Below are 22,260 nucleotides of genomic sequence, written 5' to 3'. Positions count from 1 at the left end.
AGTATGAGAAACATCCCATAACCACCATGCTTTACTGTCTTCACAGTGGACTGGGGCTTGATTTCAGTGCGGGGGGGTCGGAGGACAAACTGTCTGCGGCTCCTAGACCCAAAAAGAACAGTTTCCCTCTCATCAGTCCCCACAATGTTGCTCCATTTCTCTGTTGGCCAGTCAATGTGTCCTTAGGTTGTTTCCCACGTCGGTCAGGCTTTGGATGCCATATCAAGACATTTGAAATCATTTTGGCAGAACAGCTTATAATTTTCTGCACTTCTTTATATGTTTTCCCCTCTTATATCAACTTTTTAATCAAAGTCCTCCGTTCCTCAGAGCAGTGTCTGGAACGAGCCATTTTGCTGAGTATTTCAGTGTGAAATGCACTTTAACCAGCATACACAACATGTTCTTCCTTCCTTCCTTAAATATGTACAGTGGTGTGAAAAAGTGTTTGCCCCCCTTCCTCATTTCCTGTTCATTTGCATGTTTGTCACACTTATGTGTTTCGGAACATCAAACCAATTTAAACAATAGTCAAGGACAACACAAGTAAACACAAAATGCAATTTGTAAATGAAGGTGTTTATTATTAAAAGGTGAAAAAAAATCCAAACCATCATGGCCCTGTGTGAAAAAGTGATTGCCCCCCTTGTTAAAACATACTATAACTGTGGTTGTCCACACCTGAGTTCAATTTCTCTAGCCACACCCAGGCCTTAGTTTAGTTCATGTTTATTGTCCCCATAGGGAAATTAGGTTGCAGATCACATCACATGGTATTCAACATTAACACAGATAAGGCAAGGAGGAAAAACAAAACATATGTACACCACCACTCGTACCATAAACCAGAATAATATGAAGGGGGGGGGGGGGGTAGAGTTCCAGACCAGCTGGGAGAAAGAAGAGAATAAAATAGATACACAAAATATATATATCATTGGACGGGACCTTCATTATTAAGGAGTTTAATGGCCTGTGGAACAAAGGAGAGCTTGGATCTGTTTTTTTTAAACAAAGGAGCACAGTATCGTCGTCCTGAGGGCAGCAGTTCAAATGAGGAGGAAAGTGGGTGCTTCTGGTTGCCCACAATGCTATTTGCCTTTCTCCGTATCCTGTTTTTGTATAAACTTTCCATACTTGGAAATGGAATACCCGAAAGTTTGCTGGAAGTTATTATTATTTTCCTAATGTACTTTTTTTGTGCTTCAGTGGCGTTGCCAAACCAACAGATGATACCAAATGAAAGAACACTTTCAATGAAAGCACAGTAGAATATCTGAAGTACGTTGCTGCTGACATTAAAAGACAACAGTTTCCTTAAGAAGAACATTCTTTGTTGGGACTTAGTATTTAATCTGTCAGACCAACTGTCCCATTTAAGTTTGTGGTCAAGCACCATGCCAAGGTATTTATACTCTGTGACTGTTTCTAAAGGAATTCCATTTATACAGGTGGGTTTAAGGGACTGTGCTTTCCTAAAATCAATTAGCATCTCCTTTGTTTTAGAGGTATTCAAGATAAGGTTTGACTTCTCACACCAATCAGTAAAAAAGTTAAGAACTGGCCCATGCTCCTCTTCCTGGTCGTATAGGAGACTAACCAGGGCGGTATCATCCGCATACTTGATAAAATGCCTGTTAGGGAAAGTGCTGGTGCAGGAGTTTGTATACAGGATGAACAACAGGGAAGATAAAACACATCCCTGAGGGGAGCCTGTGCAGGTTGTCATATTGTCAGAGAATGACGTACCAACTCTGACTCGCTGTACTCTACAGCTAAGAAAATCAACAATCCATGAGACCACATCATCTTCAATAAAAAATTCATCTGTTAAAATATTTGCTAAAATACTCGACTTAATAGTGTTGAAAGCAGAAGAAAAATCAGCAAAAATGATTTTGGCATGGGCCTTTGGCTTCTCTAAATGAACGTGCAGAAGATGCAATAGAGTTGCAACAGCATCTTCAACTCCTCTGGATGCTTGATACGCAAATTGCATAGAATCTAGAAGGTGCTGCGTTTTGGAGATGATGTAGCTCTTAACTAGGCGCTCAAAGCACTTCATTACCAGTGAAGTTAATGCTATGGGCCTGAAGTCGTTAGGCTCTTTAGGCCTGGGGATTTTTGGCACTGGTACAATTGTGGAAGTTTTCCATAGAGTGGGGACTTTTTTCAGGTTGAGAGAGGACTTAAAAATCCCTGTAAATACAGGTGTGAGCTGCTCCGCACAGTATTTAAGAACATCTCCTCCAATATTGTCAGGGCCAGGGCTTTTTCTAATATTACAGCCTTTAAATAATTGGAGTACTTCTGTCTCTTCTATGCTTATGCTGGAGGGAAGTGCAGTCATGGTAAAGGCCTCAGCACTTGTGCTGCTCTCAAAACGGCAGAAGAATGAATTCAATTGGTTTGCCATTTCCTTTCCATCAGAACCACCATTCAGGGTACAGGAGGGCTTACCCCTGCCCTTGTGTGGGATGGATGTCATGTTTTTAATTCCTTTCCAAGCCTCTCTGGAATTGCCAGAGCCCAGAGAGGCTTCTAACTTCTGTTTATAGCTGAACTTATCCAGCTGTATTTGCCTTTTTATTTCTCTCTGTATGTCCCTCCTTGCAGACTCATCCTGATTTTGATAAGCTTTTTTTTTTTTTAATGAGTTTTTTTAAGTTGCCAGATACCCAGGGCTTATCATTTGAATATACTTTGTATGTCTTTGTGGGTATTACAGAGTCTACGCAGAAGCAGATATAATCAGACACAGCCACAACCTGTTCATTAATGTCTTGAGCATCAAATACCTCCCATTGTGTGCACTCAAAACATCCTTGCAAGGCCAAAATGCTATCACTACTCCACAACTTAACAGTCCTTACTTGAGGATTTTCCCTCTCATAAAGTCTCTTATAAACTGGACGGAGATATACCACATTGTGGTCAGATGCTCCCAGTGGAGGAAGCAGGGAGGCAGTATATGCATCCTTAACAGTTCCATAGCACATATCTAGAGTCTGATTCTTCCTTGTGTGACAGTCAACATACTGGTAAAAGGTGCGTAGGGACTTTTTCATAGAGCACCTGTTAAAATCTCCAAGAATACATTTTGGAGCATCTGGAGATAGAGACTCAAGTTTCTGTGATATATTAAATATAATTTCAGTAGCTTTTTTTAAAATCAGCTTTGGGATGTATATAGACCACGGTGAAAAAGATTTGAGGAAACTCCCTCGGGAGATGGTAGGGTCGGAGAGAAAGACACAACATCTCTATGTCAGGGGTGCACAGCTGCTCCCTCACCGTCACTGCCCCACACCACTCGTCTCTGATCAGAAGGCAGACTCCGCCCCCCCGACTCTTCGCTGTGATGTCCGGGTCTCGGTCGGTTCTAAACGCAGAGAAACTCGTGGGCTCCATTGCACTTGACTCAATATTCTTGTCCAGCCAGGTCTCAGTGATCGCTAAGACACAGGCGCTCCTGTACTCGTGCAGGTATCGGGCGTTGGCTGACAGCTCGTCTGTCTTTGCTCTCAGGGACTGGGCGTTGATTAGCAGGACCGAAGGCAGAGGAAGTTTATTCTTCAGCTTCTTCAGCCGGTGACGAACGCCGCCTTTGGATCCACGTTTCCGCTTTTTCCGTACAGAATCCCTGCTAGAGTTCTTCTTAAGATAGTCAGGTATTAACTCATCAACATTTGAGAAATCCGTTGGTAGGTGATTCCGCAGTAGCAGCAGAGTTTCTCTGCTATAGTGAAACTCACGAGCAACGCCGCCAGCAGCGTTGTGGTTGAGTCCATAGCTCCAATAGCTGTTTAAGATCACAACAAACAGGCTGATTCTGTACCACAGGACGAGATCCATGATTACTACTTCAATGCAGTGATAAAACAGTCACAATCACTCAGACGTAAAGGAAACAAAACAGCAACAAACAAATACCAACGTGATGACACCGCAGGGCAGCCACTGTGCAGCGCCCCTAATCCGAGTGCACTCCAGCAGCCTCACACTCCCTCCCAAGGCCCAGTAAGTGGCTCTTAGTCTCATTATTGCCACACCTGTTCACAATCAAGGCATCACTTAAATAGGAGCTGCTTGACACAGTAAGGTCCACCAGAAGATCCTTAAAAGCTACACATCATGCCGAGACCTAAAGAAATTCAGGAACAATTGAGAAAGAATGTAATTGAGATCTATCAGTCTGGAAAGGGTTATAAAGCCATTTCCAAAGCTTTGGGAATCCAACGAACCACAGTGAGAGCCATTATCCACAAATAGCGAAGACATGGAACAGTGGTGAACCTTCCCAGGAGTGGCCGGCCGCCCAAAATTACCCCAAGAGCGCAGCGACGACTCATCCAAGAGGTCACAAAAGACCCCACAACAACGTCCAAAGAACTGCAGGCCTCACTTGCCTCAGTTAAGGTCAGCGTTCATGCCTCCACCATCAGGAAAAGACTGGGCAAAAATGGCCTGCATGGCAGAGTCCAAGGAGAAAACCACTGCTGAGCAAAAAGAACATCAAAGCTCGTCTCAATTTATCCACAACACATCTTGATGATCCCCAAGACTTTTGGGACAACATTCTGTGGACCGATGAGACAAAAGTGGAACTCTTTGGAAGGTGTGTGTCCAAATATCTGGCGTAGAAGGAACAGTGCATTTCATAAAAAGAAGATTATACCAACAGTAAAATATGGTGGTGGTAGTGTGATGGTCTGGGGCTGTTTTGCTGCTTCAGGACCTGGAAGACTTGCCGTGATAAAAGGAACTATGAATTCTGCTGTCTACCAAGAGATCCTGAAGGAGAATGTCCGACCATCTGTTCGTGTACTCAAGCTGAAACGAACTTGGGTTCTGCAGCAGGACAATGATCCTAAACACACCAGCAAGTCCACCACCGAATGGCTGAAGAAAAACAAAATGAAGACTTTGGAGTGGCCTAGCCAAAGTCCCGACCTGAATCCTATTGAGATGTTGTGGTATGACCTTAAAAAGGCCGTTCATGCTCGAAAACCCTCTAATGTAACTGAATTAGGACAATTCTGCAAAGATGAGTGGGCCAAAATTCCTCCAGGACGCTGTAAAAGCCTCATTGCACGTTATCGCAAACGCTTGGTTGCAGTTGTTGCTGCTAAGGGTGGCCCAACCAGTTATTAGGTTTAGGGGGGCAATCACTTTTTCACACAGGGCCATGATGGTTTGGATTTTTTTTCACCTTTTAATAATGAACACCTTCATTTACAAATTGCATTTTGTGTTTACTTGTGTTGTCCTTGACTATTGTTTAAATTGGTTTGATGGTCCGAAACACTTAAGTGTGACTAACATGCAAAGGAACAGGAAATGAGGAAGGGGGCAAACACTTTTTCACACCACTGTATATATACAGTATATAGATTGATTTTGGGCCATAACTGACACCTGTTTCTACACAGAATCAATCAGCTCACTAATTGAACACAACACTGCTATTAATTTGAACATCCATCCATCCATTTTCATCCGCTTATCCAGTATCGGGTTGCGGGCCACATCAACCAGCTCCGACTGGGGGATCCCGAGGCGTTCCCAGGCCAGGTTGGAGATATAATCTCTCCACCAAGTCCTGGGTCTTCCCCGAGGCCTCCTCCCAGCTGGACGTGCCTGGAACACCTCCCTAGGGAGGCGCCCTGGAGGCATCCTTACCAGATGCCCGAACCACCTCAACTGGCTCCTTTCGACGCGAAGGAGCAGCGGCTCTACTCCGAGCTCCTCTCGGATGACTGAGCTTCTCACCCTATCTCTAAGGGAGACGCCAGCCACCCTCCTGAGGAAACCCATTTTGGCCGCTTGTACCCTGGATCTCGTTCTTTCGGTCATGACCCAGCCTTCATGACCATAGGTGAGGGTAGGAACGAAAATTGCCCGGTAGATTGAGAGCTTTGCCTTCTGGCTCAGCTCTCTTTTCGTCACAACGGTGCGATAAACGGAATGTAATACCGCACCCGCTGCTCCGATTCTCCGACCAATCTCACGCTCCATAGTCCCCTCACTCGCGAACAAAACCCCAAGGTACTTAAACTCTTTCACTTGGGGTAAGGACTCACTCCCTACCTGAAGAAAGCACTCCATCGGTTTCCTGCTGAGAACCATGGCCTCAGATTTAGAGGTGCTGATCCTCATCCCAGCCGCTTCGCACTCGGCTGCGAACCGATCCAGTGAGTGCTGAAGGTCACAGACCGATGACGCCATCAGGACCACATCATCTGCAAAAAGCAGCGATGAGATCCTGAGCCCACCGAACTGCAACCCCTCCCCGCCCCGACTACGCCTCGATATCCTGTCCATAAATATTATAAACAGGATTGGTGACAAAGCGCAGCCCTGGCGGAGGCCAACCCTCACCTGGAACGAGTCCGACTTACTGCAGAGAACCCGGACACAGCTCTGGCTTTGGTCATACAGAGATTGGATGGCCCTGAGAAGGGACCCCCTCACCCCATACTCCCGCAGCACCTCCCACAATTTCTCCCGGGGGACCCGGTCATACGCCTTCTCCAGATCCACAAAACACATGTAGACTGGTTGGGCATACTCCCAGGCCCCCTCCAAGATCCTTGCGAGAGTGAAGATCTGGTCCGTTGTTCCACGGCCAGGACGGAATCCGCATTGTTCCTCTTCAATCCGAGGTTCGACTATCGGCCGAACCTTCCTTTCCAGCACCTTGGAGTAGACTTTACCAGGGAGATTGAGAAGTGTGATACCCCTGTAATTGGCACACACCCTCTGGTCCCCGTTTTTGAAGAGGGGAACCACCACCCCGGTCTTCCACTCCTTAGGCACCGTCCCAGACTTCCACGCAATGTTGAAGAGGCGTGCCAACCAAGACAGCCCCTCCACACCCAGAGCTTTCAGCATTTCTGGACGGATCTCATCAATCCCTGGGGCTTTGCCGCTGTGGAGTTGTTTGACTACCTCAGCGACTTCCACCAGGGAAATTGACGACAATCCCCCATCATCCTCTAGCTCTGCCTCTACCACAGAGGGTGTGTCAGCTGGATTTAGGAGTTCCTCAAAGTGCTCCTTCCACCGTTCTATTACCTCCCCATTTGAGGTCAACAAAGTCCCACCCTTACTGTAAACGGCTTGGATGATTCCTCGCTTCCCCCTCCTGAGGTGGCGAACGGTTTTCCAGAAGCACCTTGGTGCCGACCGAAAGTCCTTCTCCATGTCTTCTCCGAACTTCTCCCACACCCGCTGCTTTGCCTCTGTCACGGCAGAGGCTGCCGCCCTTCGGGCCCGTCGGTACCTTGCAACTGCCTCCGGAGTCCTCCGGGATAACATATCCCGGAAAGACTCCTTCAGTCGGACGGCTTTCCTGACCCTCGGTGTCCACCAGGGTGTTCGTGGGTTACCGCCCCTTGAGGCACCTAAGACCACAGCTTGCCGCCGCAGCTTCAGCAATGGAAACTTTGAACATTGTCCACTCAGGCTCAATGCCCCCAGCCTCCACAGGGATGCCCGAAAAGCTCCGCCGGAGGTGTGAATTGAAAGTCCGTCGGACAGGGGCCTCCTCCAGACGATCCCGATTTACCCGCACCACGCGTTTGGGCTTACCAGGTCTGTCTAGAGTCCTCCCCCATCCCCTGACCCAACTCACCACCAGATGGTGATCAGTTGACAGCTCTGCCCCTCTCTTCACCCGAGTGTCCAAAACATACGGCCTCAGATCAGATGAAATCGATCATTGACCTTTGGCCTAGGGTGCTCTGGTACCACGTACACTTATGAGCATCCCTATGTTCGAACATGGTGTTTGTTATGGACAATCCATGACTAGCACAGAAGTCCAACAACAGACAACCACTCTGGTTCAGATCAGGGAGGCCGTTCCTCCCAATCACGCCTTTCCAAGTATCTCCGTCATCACCCACGTGTGCGTTGAAGTCCCCCAGCAGAACTATGGAGCCCCATACAGGACTCCATTCAGGGTCTCCAAGAAGGCCGAATACTCCGAACTCTTGTTTGGTGCATATGCACAAAAAACAGTCAGAGTTTTCCCCCCCATCACCCGCAGGCGTAGGGAGGCGACCCTCTCGGCCACCGGGGTAAACTCCAACGCAGCGGCGCTCAGCCGGGGGCTTGTGAGTATCCCCACACCCGCCCGGCGCCTCACACCCTGGGCAACTCCGGAGTAGGACAGAGTCCAACCCCTATCCAGGAGTACGCTTCCAGAACCGAGACTGTGCGTAGAGGTAAGCCCCACCAGAACTAACTGGTAGCGCTCCACCTCCCGCACAAGTTCCGGCTCTTTCCCCCACAGAGAGGTGACATTCCACGTCCCCAGAGCAAGCCTCTGCCGGTCTGGTTCGTCGAAGCCCCTGACCTTCGCCGCCACCCATGTGACAGCGCACCCAACCCCACTGGTTCCTCCCACAGGTGGTGGGCCCATGAGATGGAGAGAGAGGTGCCATGTAGATTTTTCGGGCTGTGCCCGACCGGGCTCCGTGGCAAACCCGGCCACCAGGCGCTCGCTGACGAGCCCACCGTCTGGGCCTGGCTCCAGACGAGGGCCCCGGGCTTCCTCCGGGCGGGGTCCCTCGATCTCTTCCTCGTTTTTCCATAGGATTTTTGAACCATTCTTTGTCTGGCCCCTCCCTGAGACCACTTTGCCATGGGAGACCCTACCAGGAGCACAAAGCTCCAGACAACACAGCCCTCAGGTTCATAGGGACACACAAACCTCTCCACCACGATAAGGTGATGGTTCCCGGAGAGGTAATTTGAACATGCTCCTTTCAATTACAGATTCAATTCCACAGAATGAGCAGCATGCAGGTTATGACTGTTGGTTTTCTTGGACTCTACAACACTTACTAGTAAATGGTTTGCCATGTAGAAATATCACTTTCACCAAAAAATAATTTGAGTTTAGTGATGCTATTATTGTGAACACAACTGTACATCAAAGCTAGTTGTATTCCAGAGCACAGTAGAAAGCTCTGCTGAGCTTCAGAAATGCCTGAGGAAATGGAGCTTGTGTGGACAATACCACATTACACCACCAAATTACTTACTCACACAATAGTGCTGGCTATACAAGTTTGATTTAGCAAAAACGACAACCTAAAACAAAAGGTCAAAGGTAAACTGGTGCCCCTCATTGCCAATGCTTATCAGGGACAATGGTTCCAATTTACTTTACTGGAGTAGAGCTGTTCCAGCAACATGAAGACAACACGGTAACCCCTACAGATACCAGTGAGAGCTAAAAATCTGTGGGAAAATGATACATTTACAACTTTCCCGGCACTAAAAATCCTGTATGATCCCTCATTTGTTACTAAACAGCTGGAGACCACACATAAATTGATCAAAAGTAGTTTATTTATCACAAACTAACCAACACTGGATGTTACATTTCCTATAATGCAACTCCATAATATGTTGGCAGATAATTAAGAAAAGTAATGCATCAGTCAAACAATGTTCCATAGACATGCTCTAAATGTTGTTACTAGTTTAAGATAGAGCTCTACAGCATGGCACCTCACTAACTCACTCTCTTGGTTTTTCTCTGTTGATAGAAACGGAGAGGAAGAGGAGTCAAACGTCACCGCTGTCAGCACAGTGACAAATCCTTCACATCAGGATATTTAAAGATTCATCAGAGAGCTCACACTGGAGAGAAGCCGTACAGCTGTGATCAATGTGGGGCAGCTTTCACACTACAGAGTACCCTGAAAAGACATCAACGCATTCACACTGTAGAGAAGCCGTACAGCTGTGAACAATGTGGGGAAACCTTTTCTCATAGTGGTAACCTTAAAACTCACCAACGTATTCACACTGGAGAGAAGCCGTTCAGCTGTGAGCAATGTGGGGAAACCTTTTCTCAGAGTAGTAGCCTTAAAACTCACCAACGTATTCACACTGGAGAGAAGCCGTTCAGCTGTGAGCAATGTGGGAAAACCTTTTCTCAGAGTGGTAACCTTAAATCTCACCAGCGCACTCACACTGGAGAGAAGCCGTACTGGTGTGAACAATGTGGGGAAAACTTTTCTCATCGTGCTAGCCTTAAAACTCACCAGCGCATTCACACTGGAGAGAAGCCTTACAGCTGTGAACAATGTGGGGAAACCTTTTCTTGTAGTGGTAGCCTTAAAACTCACCAGCGCATTCACACTGGAGAGAAGCCGTACAGCTGTGAGCAATGTGGGGAAACCTTTTCTCATAGTGATAGCCTTAAAAAACACCAGCGCATTCACACTGGAGAGAAGCCTTACAGCTGTGAGCAATGTGGGAAAACCTTTTCTCAGAGTGGTAACCTTAAAACTCACCAGCGCACTCACACTGGAGAGAAGCCGTACAGCTGTGAACAATGTGGGGAAACCTTTTCTCAGAGTGGTAGCCTTAAAAGACACCAGCGCATTCACACTGCCTCGTTGTGAACATGTTTCAGAGCCAAGCTGTTTCCTCCTCCTCATGCCCTGACAGCTGTGTTGTTATATTCTGATCTTCTTTCCACATTGAAGTTACTGACCAGCAGTAACTTTATCTTCTGATCAACATGTATGTTATTGTGGATCAGCTGGACTGTTTTTCTGCCTTTTCTCAGAACCCTTTGCTATTTAGGCACCAGAGTCGGTGCCTGAACCCATCCTCTTAAAAATATTTTTTGTATATATATGTATATATTGAAAAAAAAAAAAGGAGCACAAAAAGACAGTTGGCAACATTTAAGAACGGCTTGTTTATTGCTATATGGTCCAAATTAAATGTAAAAATAAATAAATAAATATTTCTCCAGTAAATTGCTGCTTAATGATAAAAACAACTACTAGATGGAAAAAGGCAGCGCTGGTGTTTCAGTAGCACCGAAATCCCCGTTACTATTCGGTCCGATAGATACCGAGTGTTAAGGCACCGGTGCCGTACTAGCACCGGGTTTCAGTACCCAACCCTAACCACAATGTACCCACCGTGGGAAGGAGAAGGCCCAAAGGAGAAACTTTAAGACGTTTAAAGATGTTTTGGTTGGAAAACGTAGACATGTTTGAAACTTTTATTTTGTAAAAACTTTCTTCTCATCTCTAGAAACGTACAACTTTTTTTTTGGCTGACAGGAAGTCAGTCTAATTTTATTTTAGGAATACATTTTTGCCACCCTTATATATTTCTAAACTCTCAAAAGTTGGCAAAAACTCTAACCTTTGAGCATTGGGAGTTTAAAAAGCGCAAATTCAATATTTGTGTAAATTGGTCCAAACAGTCCTCTCATCATTAGAACATACTAGAAGTCGGCCATTTTTAATTGTACGCTCTCAAGTTATTGTTGTTTTGTAGTTTAACATTATGTTTTCCTACCTTGTGGAATTTCATATTTTCTGTGACTGAATGTGGTTGCCTAAATGTAAAATTGCCTAAATGTTTAATAAGGCCAATAAAGTGCAATTTGTGTACCTTGTTATGAGTGAAAGGCTTTTTCCCAGTTAAAAGAAAACAAGGTGCTCTTCTGAAAATGCAAAATCTAAATCGGTTCAGCCGTGACTCTAAGTCGTTATGTGGTTGTGTTTGCAAAATTTAAAGTGATTTCCTCTAGGAGTTCAGAGATATTGCATTCACAAGAATCGGATGGACAGACATGAGGACACAGTCACCTTAAACCTTTGACCTCCAAAATCTCATCAATTGATCTGCAAGTTCCAGTGAAAGGTTTTGCAAAATTTGAAGAAATTCCTTCCTCCCTCGTGTGTTGTCACGTTCACAAGAATGGGAAGTGTATACGTATGTAGAGATGGACGACCCACCCAAAAGCAGAATACTTCTTTGCAAAACACGTCATTTTCACATTACATGGTCTACACAGTTCTCGGCATCATGGACTCTAGACGTCACGGGCGGGGCTTCCAGTACCTGGTGGACTGGGAGGCTGACGGTCCTGAGGAGAGGTGCTGGATACCTCGGCATCAGATCCTGGGTGCGGACCTACTCTGGGACTTCTGTAGGCTCCATCCTGGTGCTCCTGGCAGTCCGCCCGGTTGCATTCGTCGGAGGGGAGGTACTATCATGACTCCAGCGTAATGACTTGGTGTTGCCGGTGTTGTGGGTATCACAGCTGATTCTCTACTACACACACCTGCTGTCACCTGCAGTCTGCACACCTGGTCCTGATCACCACCTCTGCTCCATTTAAGCCATGACTTGACATCCATTCCCTGCCAGATCGTAAGCGTAATCATTTCATCCGTCAACTTCAACTACAGTGGTGTGAAAAAGTGTTTGCCCCCTTCCTCATTTCCTGTTCCTTTGCATGTTTGTCACACTTAAGTGTTTCGGAACATCAAACCAATTTAAACAATTGTCAAGGACAACACAAGTAAACACAAAATGCAATTTGTAAATGAAGGTGTTTATTATTAAAGGTGAAAAAAAATCCTAACCATCATGGCCCTGTGTGAAAAAGTGATTGCCCCCCTTGTTAAAACATACTATAACTGTGGTTGTCCACACCTGAGTTAAATTTCTCTAGCCACACCCAGGCCTGATTATTGCCACACCTGTTCACAATCAAGGCATCACTTTAATAGGAGCTGCTTGACACAGTAAGGTCCACCAGAAGATCCTTAAAAGCTACACATCATGCAGAGACCCAAAGAAATTCAGGAACAATTGAGAAAGAAAGTAATTGAGTAATCTATCAGTCTGGAAAGGGCTTTAAAGCCATTTCCAAAGCTTTGGGAATCCAGCAAACCACAGTGAGAGCAATTATCCACAAATGGTGAAGACATGGAACAGTGGTGAACCTTCCCAGGAGTGGCCGGCCGCCCAAAATTACCCCAAGAGCGCAGCGACGACTCATCCAAGAGGTCACAAAAGACCCCACAACAGCGTCCAAAGAACTGCAGGCCTCACTTGCCTCAGTTAAGGTCAGCGTTCATACCTCCACCATCAGGAAAAGACTGGGCAAAAATGGCCTGCATGGCAGAGTTCCAAGGAGAAAACCACTGCTGAGCAAAAAGAACATAAAAGCTCATCTCAATTTCTCCACAACACATCTTGATGATCCCCAAGACTTTTGGGACAACATTCTGTGGACCGATGAGACAAAAGTGGAACTCTTTGGAAGGTGTGTGTCCAAGTATATCTGGCGTAGAAGGAACACTGCATTTCATAAAAAGAACATTATACCAACAGTAAAATATGGTGGTGGTAGTGTGATGGTCTGGGGCTGTTTTGCTGCTTCAGGACCTGGAAGACTTGCCGTGATAAAAGGAACTATGAATTCTGCTGTCTACCAAGAGATCCTGAAGGAGAATGTCCGACCATCTGTTTGTGTACTCAAGCTGAAACAAACTTGGTTTCTGCAGCAGGACAACAATCCTAAACACACCAGCAAGTCCACCACCGAATGGCTGAAGAAAAACAAAATGAAGACTTTGGAGTGGCCTAGCCAAAGTCCTGACCTGAATCCTATTGAGATGTTGTGGTATGACCTTAAAAAGGCCGTTCATGCTCGAAAACCCTCTAATGTAACTGAATTAGGACAATTCTGCAAAGATGAGTGGGCCAAAATTCCTCCAGGACGCTGTAAAAGCCTCATTGCACGTTATTGCAAACTCTTGGTTGCAGTTGTTGCTGCTAAGGGTGGCCCAACCAGTTATTAGGTTTAGGGGGCCATCACTTTTTCACACAGGGCCATGATGGTTTGGATTTTTTTTCACCTTTTAATAATAAACACCTTCATTTACAAATTGCATTTCGTGTTTACTTGTGTTGTCCTTGACTATTGTTTAAATTGGTTTGATGTTCCGAAACACTTAAGTGTGACAAACATGCAAAGGAACAGGAAATGAGGAAGGGGGCAAACACTTTTTCACACCACTGTACATTCCTGGACCTGCACTGTCCTCCTACCACCCATTCTATCCACTGCCTACCTTCCGGACTGACCCGTTGCTACACTGCTTTTTTTCAATAAATACTCACCTTATTATTCATAAACACCTTGTCCTGATCTGCTTCTGGGTTCCTGTTTTGACTTTTCGTGAAAGCATCAATGATCTCTTTCCATTCCACATTCTTCCAACGGCCTAATGCAGGTTTTTAGGCTGCCAAATAGGACACAAGTTACTGCAAATTTGTTTGTAGTTGTAGTTTATTTGAACATGTAAAATATTAAAATAAAAAAATATATATGCATACATTCATGCATACATATATATATAATTAAAATGACAGATAAATAAAGCTATGTACTTCTCAGCACAATCTTCCAAAATTGAAAGTCATTCAAACAAAAAAATTCCCATGTTCAAAAAGAAGTAGGAAGAAGTTCATAAACAACTTATCAGATCTGACCCCCTTTCTCTACGTTTATCCTTTAGTAAATACAAAATCTTATGCTTTACTTATTTACACACCATATAAACAGATGCATACATACATACCTTCACACATTTACACGGTTTGCGTTTCTTTTCTTCCCTTCGTCCTTCTTTCTATACCCTCTATCTATAGCAGATTAAATAATAACAATTTCAATCTCCACCTCTGAAAAGTGCCGCTTCTTAACCGCGTTACGTCTGGCCTTGTCATTAATTGTAGGGGCGAGGCCTCGAAACCGAGAATATATTGGGACGTGATATTTAAATTACGATCGTTTCCAGCCGCTGCATTTCTTAATGTAGATCATTCTTACCCTCTGATTGGTGTGATATAAACGGGAAGCCTGTTGTAAGAGGATTTCTGCGCTCATATCTGCTCTGGTTTCTACGTTAGGTTGATAAATGAGGGCCATTAGCTCTAAGGATGTGCTTCAATACATAACTGAAGTGGACACACTAATGAGGAGCACAATGGTGCAATTTGTTTGCCTTGTCATAAACTAAAGCCTTTTCCAAGACAGAAGAAAACAAGGCGCTCAACTGCAAATGCACAGCTGGGAGTGCTTGAGAGCGCTTTTGAGGTGCAGTGTGATTTTCGGCGGAGATTCTTCGGGTGTGTTTAGGGGTGAGCCCAAATAGTCGTTGAACGACAAAGACAAGACAGCGATCAGGTGGTAGAACCGGGGTATTGAAGTCACATCCATGCAACCGATGGATATGATCAAAACCTGTAAACAGCCCAACCACTTACCAATCACATCACTGGAAAGTCAGCATTACTACAGGGTCCTGACCGGGTAGTGGATGTGGATTCTTCAAAATGGACAGTTAACTGCCAGAACATGATTTCCTCGAGAACATTACTTTTCATGGGCTGTCAACAACTTTTCCAGCAGTTATATTGTGATTTATCTCACCATGGAAATCAGGTTGATGGTCGTAATCTCTTGATGCATCACCCATTTAAAGTGTTGTGTCAGCAGCAATATAGAGCTAGCAGAGGATGGTTTAAATCCATCAACCTCTGGGTCATGGGCCCAGGACCCACTGCACCACTCTGCTGATATTCACCCCAGATGGGACTTGAACCCACAATCCCTGGCTTAGGAGGCCAGTGCCTTATCCATTAGGCCACAGGGGCTTCACATGCACCAATTCCACCAGTTCAGAAGAAATACATATACAGTTCTCGAGCCATAATGAAACAGTAACCTTGACCTTTGCTCTCCAAAAACAAAATCAGTTTATCTGCAAAATGGTTATTTGTGCCAAATTTAAAGTGCTTCCCTTTAGACGTTCAGAGATATTGCATTCACAAGAATCGGATGGACAGACATGAGGACAAAGTCACCTTGGCATTGAACCTTTGATCTCCAAAATCTCATGCGAGTTCATGTGAATGTTTTTGCAAAATTATAAGAAATTCCCTCCAGGGGGTCCTGTGTTATCACATTCACAAGAATGGGAGTTGCATACGTATGTAGAGATAGACGGACGACCCAAAAGCATAATACTTCTAGCAACAGCTGGTGCCGAGACGTAAGAATAGACAAAAAAAGAGGTGGGGGAGACAGAGTTAATCCATGACAGAATAGAAAACTACAGACAAAAGACGTGATGGTATTTATACAAATATGTAGTAAACCTAAATATATCTATATCTGATGTACCAAAAGTTGAGCCTGGGCGATCCTTGTTAGTATAATGGACAGTCTCACTCTCCCATTCTACTTTTGGAGACTCTAGGAACCACCAGTAACCCTGCATTCTGGGAGTGCAGTGGTAATAAGGTAATCAGGTACCATGAGCTCTTTAAGATAAGATGGTGCCTGAACATGAAGAGCTTTGTAGGTGAGAAAAGGGATTTTAAACTATATTCTGGATTTCACAGGAAGCCAATGCAGAGAAGCTAAAACAGGAGAGAAGTGATCTCTTTTCCTGGTTCCTGTCAGAACACGTGCCGCAGCATTCTGGATCAGCTGAAGAGTCTTTATGGACTCTTTTGAGTTGCCTGACAATAAAGAATTGCAGTAATCCATTTTAGAAGTAACAAATGCATGGACTAGTTATTCTGCATCAATTTCAAACAGGATTTTCCTGAATTCCTTAATGTGATCACTATGGAAACTGCAGTAGGTCTGGCCACGATTTCACGTCAGGAATATTTTTCCTTGCAGGTTATTTAGAGTTCAACTCAGCAGAGTGTAAATGTGCGAAATCAACATTAACAAGGAAATGTGTTTCTGCCCTGTTTCAAACAGGGGACCTTTTGCGTGTGAGGCAAGTGTGATAACCACTACACTACAGAAATTGATGAAAAATGATTTGTGGGGAAATGCACCATTCATATTTTACTGTAAATGTTTAAAATGCTCTTAGACATGTTAATTTTTGACACAAAGAGATTTTAAACTGGATTCAGTCACAGATGCTTTGTCATGGATTTGAGTGACAGCGAATATGTAGTAAACCTAAATATATGTTCATGTATTTACTGTGGCATAAATGCTGGAATAGCGCCACCTATCAATTGATGTGCCAAAAATAGAGATTGGGCATTCCTCGTTACTATAATGGACAGTATCTCCGCCTGTCACGCGGAAGATTGGTCCTTGGCTCAGGCTGTGATAATGTATGTAAAACTACATCTTTTTTTACAGTGTGTTAAGTCTTGACCATTCCCTGACCGGGAATCGAACCCGGGCCGCGGCGGTGAGAGCGCCAAATCCTAGCCACTAGACCATCAGGGAGTCACATGTGTCAATTTTATCTTTGTAGATGTGAGTTTCCTTTTCACTTACTGGACTGACTCATTGTTTTAGGCGAGGAATGGCGCCTGGCTAGAGCTTCAGAAGGCAGGACATGACAGATTACACATCTGTCACATAGTCAGTTTGTATTCTTAAAACAGAACGAGAAGACGCCGGTGAAACAAAGCTGATATGACAAATGTTTAACCTGTGTTACACTTTGAAACTAAATAAACAGACACATAGTTAACAGAGATCTGAGTGTTGCGTGGTTATTGTAAATAGGTAATGTTTGTGAAGTCTGGTATGGTTTTACACAGAATGACGGATTGATGAATGCAGCAGTAGCATGTGGTGAAATGGAGAATGGCTAGGTTAACTGGCTAGGTTAACTGGCTAGGTTAACTGAAGATTTTAAACAGTGTGAAAATTAACGAAACATATGAACACGTTAAACATATACGGGCATTTAACATATACCTACAGTCTCAGTCTTTGGATGGTATAGGTAGTGTATCGCTACCGTGCTAGCCAACATGCGCCCCGTAACAGTTACCGACAATTTTGGCAATGAATGAGTATTTCACATTGAACACCTACAATTGGGTAGTCATTATAGCCAGGGCCTTGCGAGTACACATATAAACAGAAGAGTCAAAAAGGAGTCTACCAAGTTGCCTCTTATGACTTTAGGTACTTCACCAAGCTATGTCATAAGAGATGACCTCATCTGATACAACTTCAGGTCATCACATTGGCTGTCCATGTAAAATTTGCAAATGGCAGTGGTGGGATTTGAACCCACACCTCCAGAGAGACTGGAGTCTAACGCCAGCGCCTTAGACCGCTCAGCCACACTACCTTCACTCAGCTGTTCTCCACATCATGACACACACACGGACCTTAACTAACGGTATGCTTGTTTATGTTATTGGAATAACACTTATTGCAAGGCAAAAGCCAATACTTCATTGAAAAATGCCAATACTTTATCAAATTCCTTTATCACAATTTGTGAAAATCCTCTTTTACATATTCACTGTAAAGTGCCATTACGGTCTCCTGCATCCCACTCAAATATGCAGCAGAGAGACAGATCATGAAGGTGGGGTAGAGGGAATGAGCGTCAGTGGTACACCCGACAGCCAGCCTTCGCGTGAAGTTCCAGATGTCCAGCCGTATGTGGAGGTCTGGCCACTCCCCAAACCTTGTCTGCAGCTTGCTGGACCCCTCACTGATGCAGCAGCCACAGTCCACATACAGCAGCAGTGGGGGTGCAATGGCTAACTGATGATGTATCAGTCATTTTGCTGGTGGTTTCTTGGTCACAGCAACAAGCTTGATCATTGACATACAGTTACATGCCACGTATCACAAAACTGTTGGGTGGTGCCTTATGTATTTGCTTGTATTACATCAAGTGACCTGCATACCAATGACCATAAAGATTAATATGTCCATGGTTTGCAGAACTGTACTTTCTGATAGAGGTAAGGCCACTTGGGTTATATCTGGGCTGCTCTATGGTCTTCTGCAGAAGGATAAATTGGTTCTTGGACCCCTGGTCTTATCCACATAGGGTGGGGTCTTCAGGTCACAGTGATGTGATGTGTTTGTGTGCTTATTCGTTATCTTTCAGTTGGAATGTGACTGAATGTTTATGACCCTCAGTTCAGGACTTGCAAAGCAAAAGATAAGTGGACATAAGAGTAGGACTGAAACCAGATTCAGGAAGCATCCCTAACAATCACTTCTGCTTCTGACACATTTAGGAGAGCTGGATTCTAACAGAATGTACCATAACATCTTATGTTATAGAACAGAGTATTGCAAAACAACTTAATGCAACAAACAACCAACAACAAACTATATACTTATAACAACAAACTTAAAGCATGACCAACATATCTACATTTATGTTAAGTAATGCTTTTGCCTTTTAGCTTAAATGTATAATACAAATCACACATAATGTTTAAGCACATGTAACATTTTAAATTCCAACACATGTCAATTGGATTCTGACTTTGAATTTAAATATTTGTTATCCAAGAAAATTTCGTAACTGATGATGTATCAGTCATTTTGCTGGTGGTTTCTTGGTCACCGCAACAAGCTTGATCATTGACATACAGTTACACGCCACGTATCACAAAACTGTTGGGTGGGGCCTTACGTATTTGCTTGTATTACATCAAGTGACCTGCATACCAATGACCGTCAGAGATGGTAAAAGTACTCACTGTCCGTACTCAAGTAGAAGTACAGATAATTGTGTTAATACATACTCTGGTAAAAGTAGAAGTACTGATTTAACTTCTTTGCTCAAGTAAAAGTAACAAAGTACAGGCTTAGCAATTTACTTAAAAAGAGTAAGAAGACTCGCACGAATGGTACTATTAAAAACCTCCTTCGACATTCTAGCGGGGAGAATGTCTAAGGGACAGTTGGTAGGTTTCATGTGTTGTGCAACCTCACTAAGTAACATCAGAGAAACGGGCTTAAATTCCTCAAACACAGCTGAGTGTGTAGGAGAAGCAGGTAAAAATACCTTAAAACACTAGGTTATTTTCCTGATAAATGCTACTTTGTCAATAAAATAAGCGAGAAATTTCTCCAATGTACTAATTGACACATCTGTCGGAGCAGAGCTGCATGGATTTATGACGTTAAAAGTATTAAATAACAATCTAGGTTCATGGCAATTGCTAGCTATGACAGAAGAGAGATGCTGCATCTTCACCACCTTCACAGCATTCTGGTATGTGATAGACTGTCACTTAATACACCCGGTGACACGTGTAGATTGTCCTTCCATCTTTGTTCAGCCTGTCTGCAGTGTTGCCTAAGGGCCCTTGTGAATGTTATCTGGGGAAGAGGGAGAGACCAGACCATTCTTGGCATAAAACTGTGAGCTCACAAACGCAGATGCAAACTCTCCAGCTGAAGGTGATGAAGCGGTACCTAAAAGTGAGGAGACAGGCTTAGTTGCAGGTGGTGGAACATGTCTATGTCTGTGGACCCTCATGGAGGCAGCTTGATTGATTGTTATGCTCCCTTATTTGTGCAATATTACAGGGATCTAATGTTTTATCAAACCGGGTTGGGAGAGAAACCTTTCTGGTTTCTTTTTGACAAATAAAGCAAGTATCATCACTCTTGTCAGCAGGATTTGAACCTGCGACGGGAGACCCCAATGGATTTTAAATCCATCAGCTTAACCACTCGGCCACAACAACCTGAAAAGCCTTGCAATACTGATTTGCACTAATATTTGCACTGACTCACGAAAAAAACAAGAGTAAAATTAGAAAACACTGCATAAACTTCGCTACCGTGTGTTTATTTAAATATGGGTGCATTTTACATGTAGGTGTATACATTACTGCAAATTAAACTGAGATGTCAGGGTTTCAATCTCCACCTCTAAAAAGTGCTTGCAATTATGTCTGGCCAAAGGACATAAGTTGGCCAATAATTGTTGCTTTTTCATCTTTGTTGTGATTTTTGTGTGCCTTCAATAGCACACATGTGTATATTATGACAGAAACTGCCTAGCAAACCCTTAAAACACTTTTAAAGGTTCCATGGTGTAACGGTTAGTACTCTGGCCTCTGAATCCAGCGATCCGAGTTCAAATCTCAGTAGAACCAGTTTTTAAGCCACAGCACAAGTGAAAAAAAATTCAACTTTCCACATCTAGTATAAAGTAAGCTTACAGGTTTAACGTCCTGTTATATTTGGGCTGACAGTTGAGAAACCTTCCCTTGTTAACTATGATATGGATGACTGAGAACCTACTATATCATGACATGTTTAATTTACTATATTATAATTTTTTAAACAGGTCCTACTATAAATCTGTTGTATCAGTCAGGATGGCCGAGCGGTCCAAGGCGCTGCGTTCAGGTCGCAGTCTCCACTGGAGGCGTGGGTTCAAATCCCATTTCTGACAACAATTGTTCTCATTTGAAACTAATGTCTGAGACATGATATTGGGAATAAAGAACTTAGCAGTTCATTGTATTTAAGGACAGCAGACTTGTTTTTCAAGTGCAAAAGGCTTGCCAAAAAAGGAAGCCAAACAAAAGTCTCAGGTAAAGTCACTGTAAGACAACCTTGAGCTATTGAGCCACGCTCACACACAAAAATTTAAAAATTTGGCAATAGCCTACTATGTCTACAAAAAATGTATAGTCCAGGAAAAGCAAGATTATAAGCAAAAAAATGCAAACAGAGGCAGAAGAAAGCAGCAAAGCGTCTGCACTGTTAGAAACAAGAAGCAAGTCAACAGTCAACAGGATCAGTAATACCAGACACGGGCGAAGTGCAAATTGTAGTGGACTGCCTGTGTCTGTGGATCCTCGTGGAGGCAGCTTGATTGATTGATATGCCGCCTTATTTGTACCATAACAGAGATCTAATATTGGTTTAAATCAGGTTGGGCAAGCAACCTTTCTGGTTACATCTTGAAAAATAAAGCAAGTAACATCACTCAAAGAAAACTAATGCAAAGACTGGGAATCAAACCCAGATCAACTGCGAGTACAAGGCAAGGCAAGGCAGCTTTATTTGTAGAGCACATTTCAGCAACAGGGCAATTCAAAGTGCTTTACACAAAATCAGTTAAACAGATAAAACAGAAGTACAAACAGTTAAAAGTCATAAGCATTAAAAACCAATAAAACACATGAATAGACAGTTAAAAACAAAATAGAAACATTAGGACACATAAAACACAAGAATAAAAGTTACAGTGCAGCATAAGAAATTTAAAGAAATGAGCATTCATTTAAAGAAAGGCAGCATCAAAAAGGAAGGTCTTCAGCCTTGATTTAAAAGAACTGAGAGTAGCAGCGGATCTACAGGTTTCTGGGAGTTTATTCCAGATATGAGGAGCATAGAAACTGAAAGCTGCTTCACCCTGTTTAGTTCTGACTCTGGGGACAGAAAGTAGACCTGTCCCAGATGGCCTGAGAGGTCTGGGGGTGTCATAGTGTAGTAGCAGATCAGAAATGTATTTTGGACCTAAACCGTAAGGGATTTATAAACTAGCAAGAGTACTTTGAAATCAATTCTTGAGACACAGGAAGCCAGTGTAAAGACTTCAGAACTGGAGTGATGTGATCCAGTCTCTTGGTCTTAGT

General features: G+C 43.8%; 5 non-coding genes across 5 annotated transcripts; 1 reads left to right on the top strand and 4 right to left on the bottom strand.

Moving 5' to 3' along the window:
- Positions 1 to 15,431: 15,431 nt before the first annotated feature.
- On the bottom strand, positions 15,432 to 15,504 carry trnar-ccu (transfer RNA arginine (anticodon CCU)). The gene has a single exon. It is a non-coding gene; the product is annotated as a tRNA-Arg (tRNA).
- Positions 15,505 to 16,601: 1,097 nt separating this feature from the next.
- On the bottom strand, positions 16,602 to 16,674 carry trnav-cac (transfer RNA valine (anticodon CAC)). The gene has a single exon. It is a non-coding gene; the product is annotated as a tRNA-Val (tRNA).
- A 367-nt stretch (positions 16,675 to 17,041) lies between these two features.
- Positions 17,042 to 17,113, bottom strand: trnae-cuc (transfer RNA glutamic acid (anticodon CUC)). Its single transcript has one exon. It is a non-coding gene; the product is annotated as a tRNA-Glu (tRNA).
- A 3,157-nt stretch (positions 17,114 to 20,270) lies between these two features.
- trnal-uaa (transfer RNA leucine (anticodon UAA)) lies at positions 20,271 to 20,352 on the bottom strand. The gene has a single exon. It is a non-coding gene; the product is annotated as a tRNA-Leu (tRNA).
- A 633-nt stretch (positions 20,353 to 20,985) lies between these two features.
- Positions 20,986 to 21,068, top strand: trnal-cag (transfer RNA leucine (anticodon CAG)). Its single transcript has one exon. It is a non-coding gene; the product is annotated as a tRNA-Leu (tRNA).
- The last annotated feature ends 1,192 nt before the right edge of the window (positions 21,069 to 22,260 follow it).

The sequence above is a fragment of the Etheostoma spectabile genome, unplaced genomic scaffold, assembly GCF_008692095.1.
Source record: "Etheostoma spectabile isolate EspeVRDwgs_2016 unplaced genomic scaffold, UIUC_Espe_1.0 scaffold00005615, whole genome shotgun sequence".
Lineage (NCBI taxonomy): Eukaryota > Metazoa > Chordata > Actinopteri > Perciformes > Percidae > Etheostoma > Etheostoma spectabile.
This window is presented reverse-complemented; position numbering and strand designations above follow the sequence as displayed.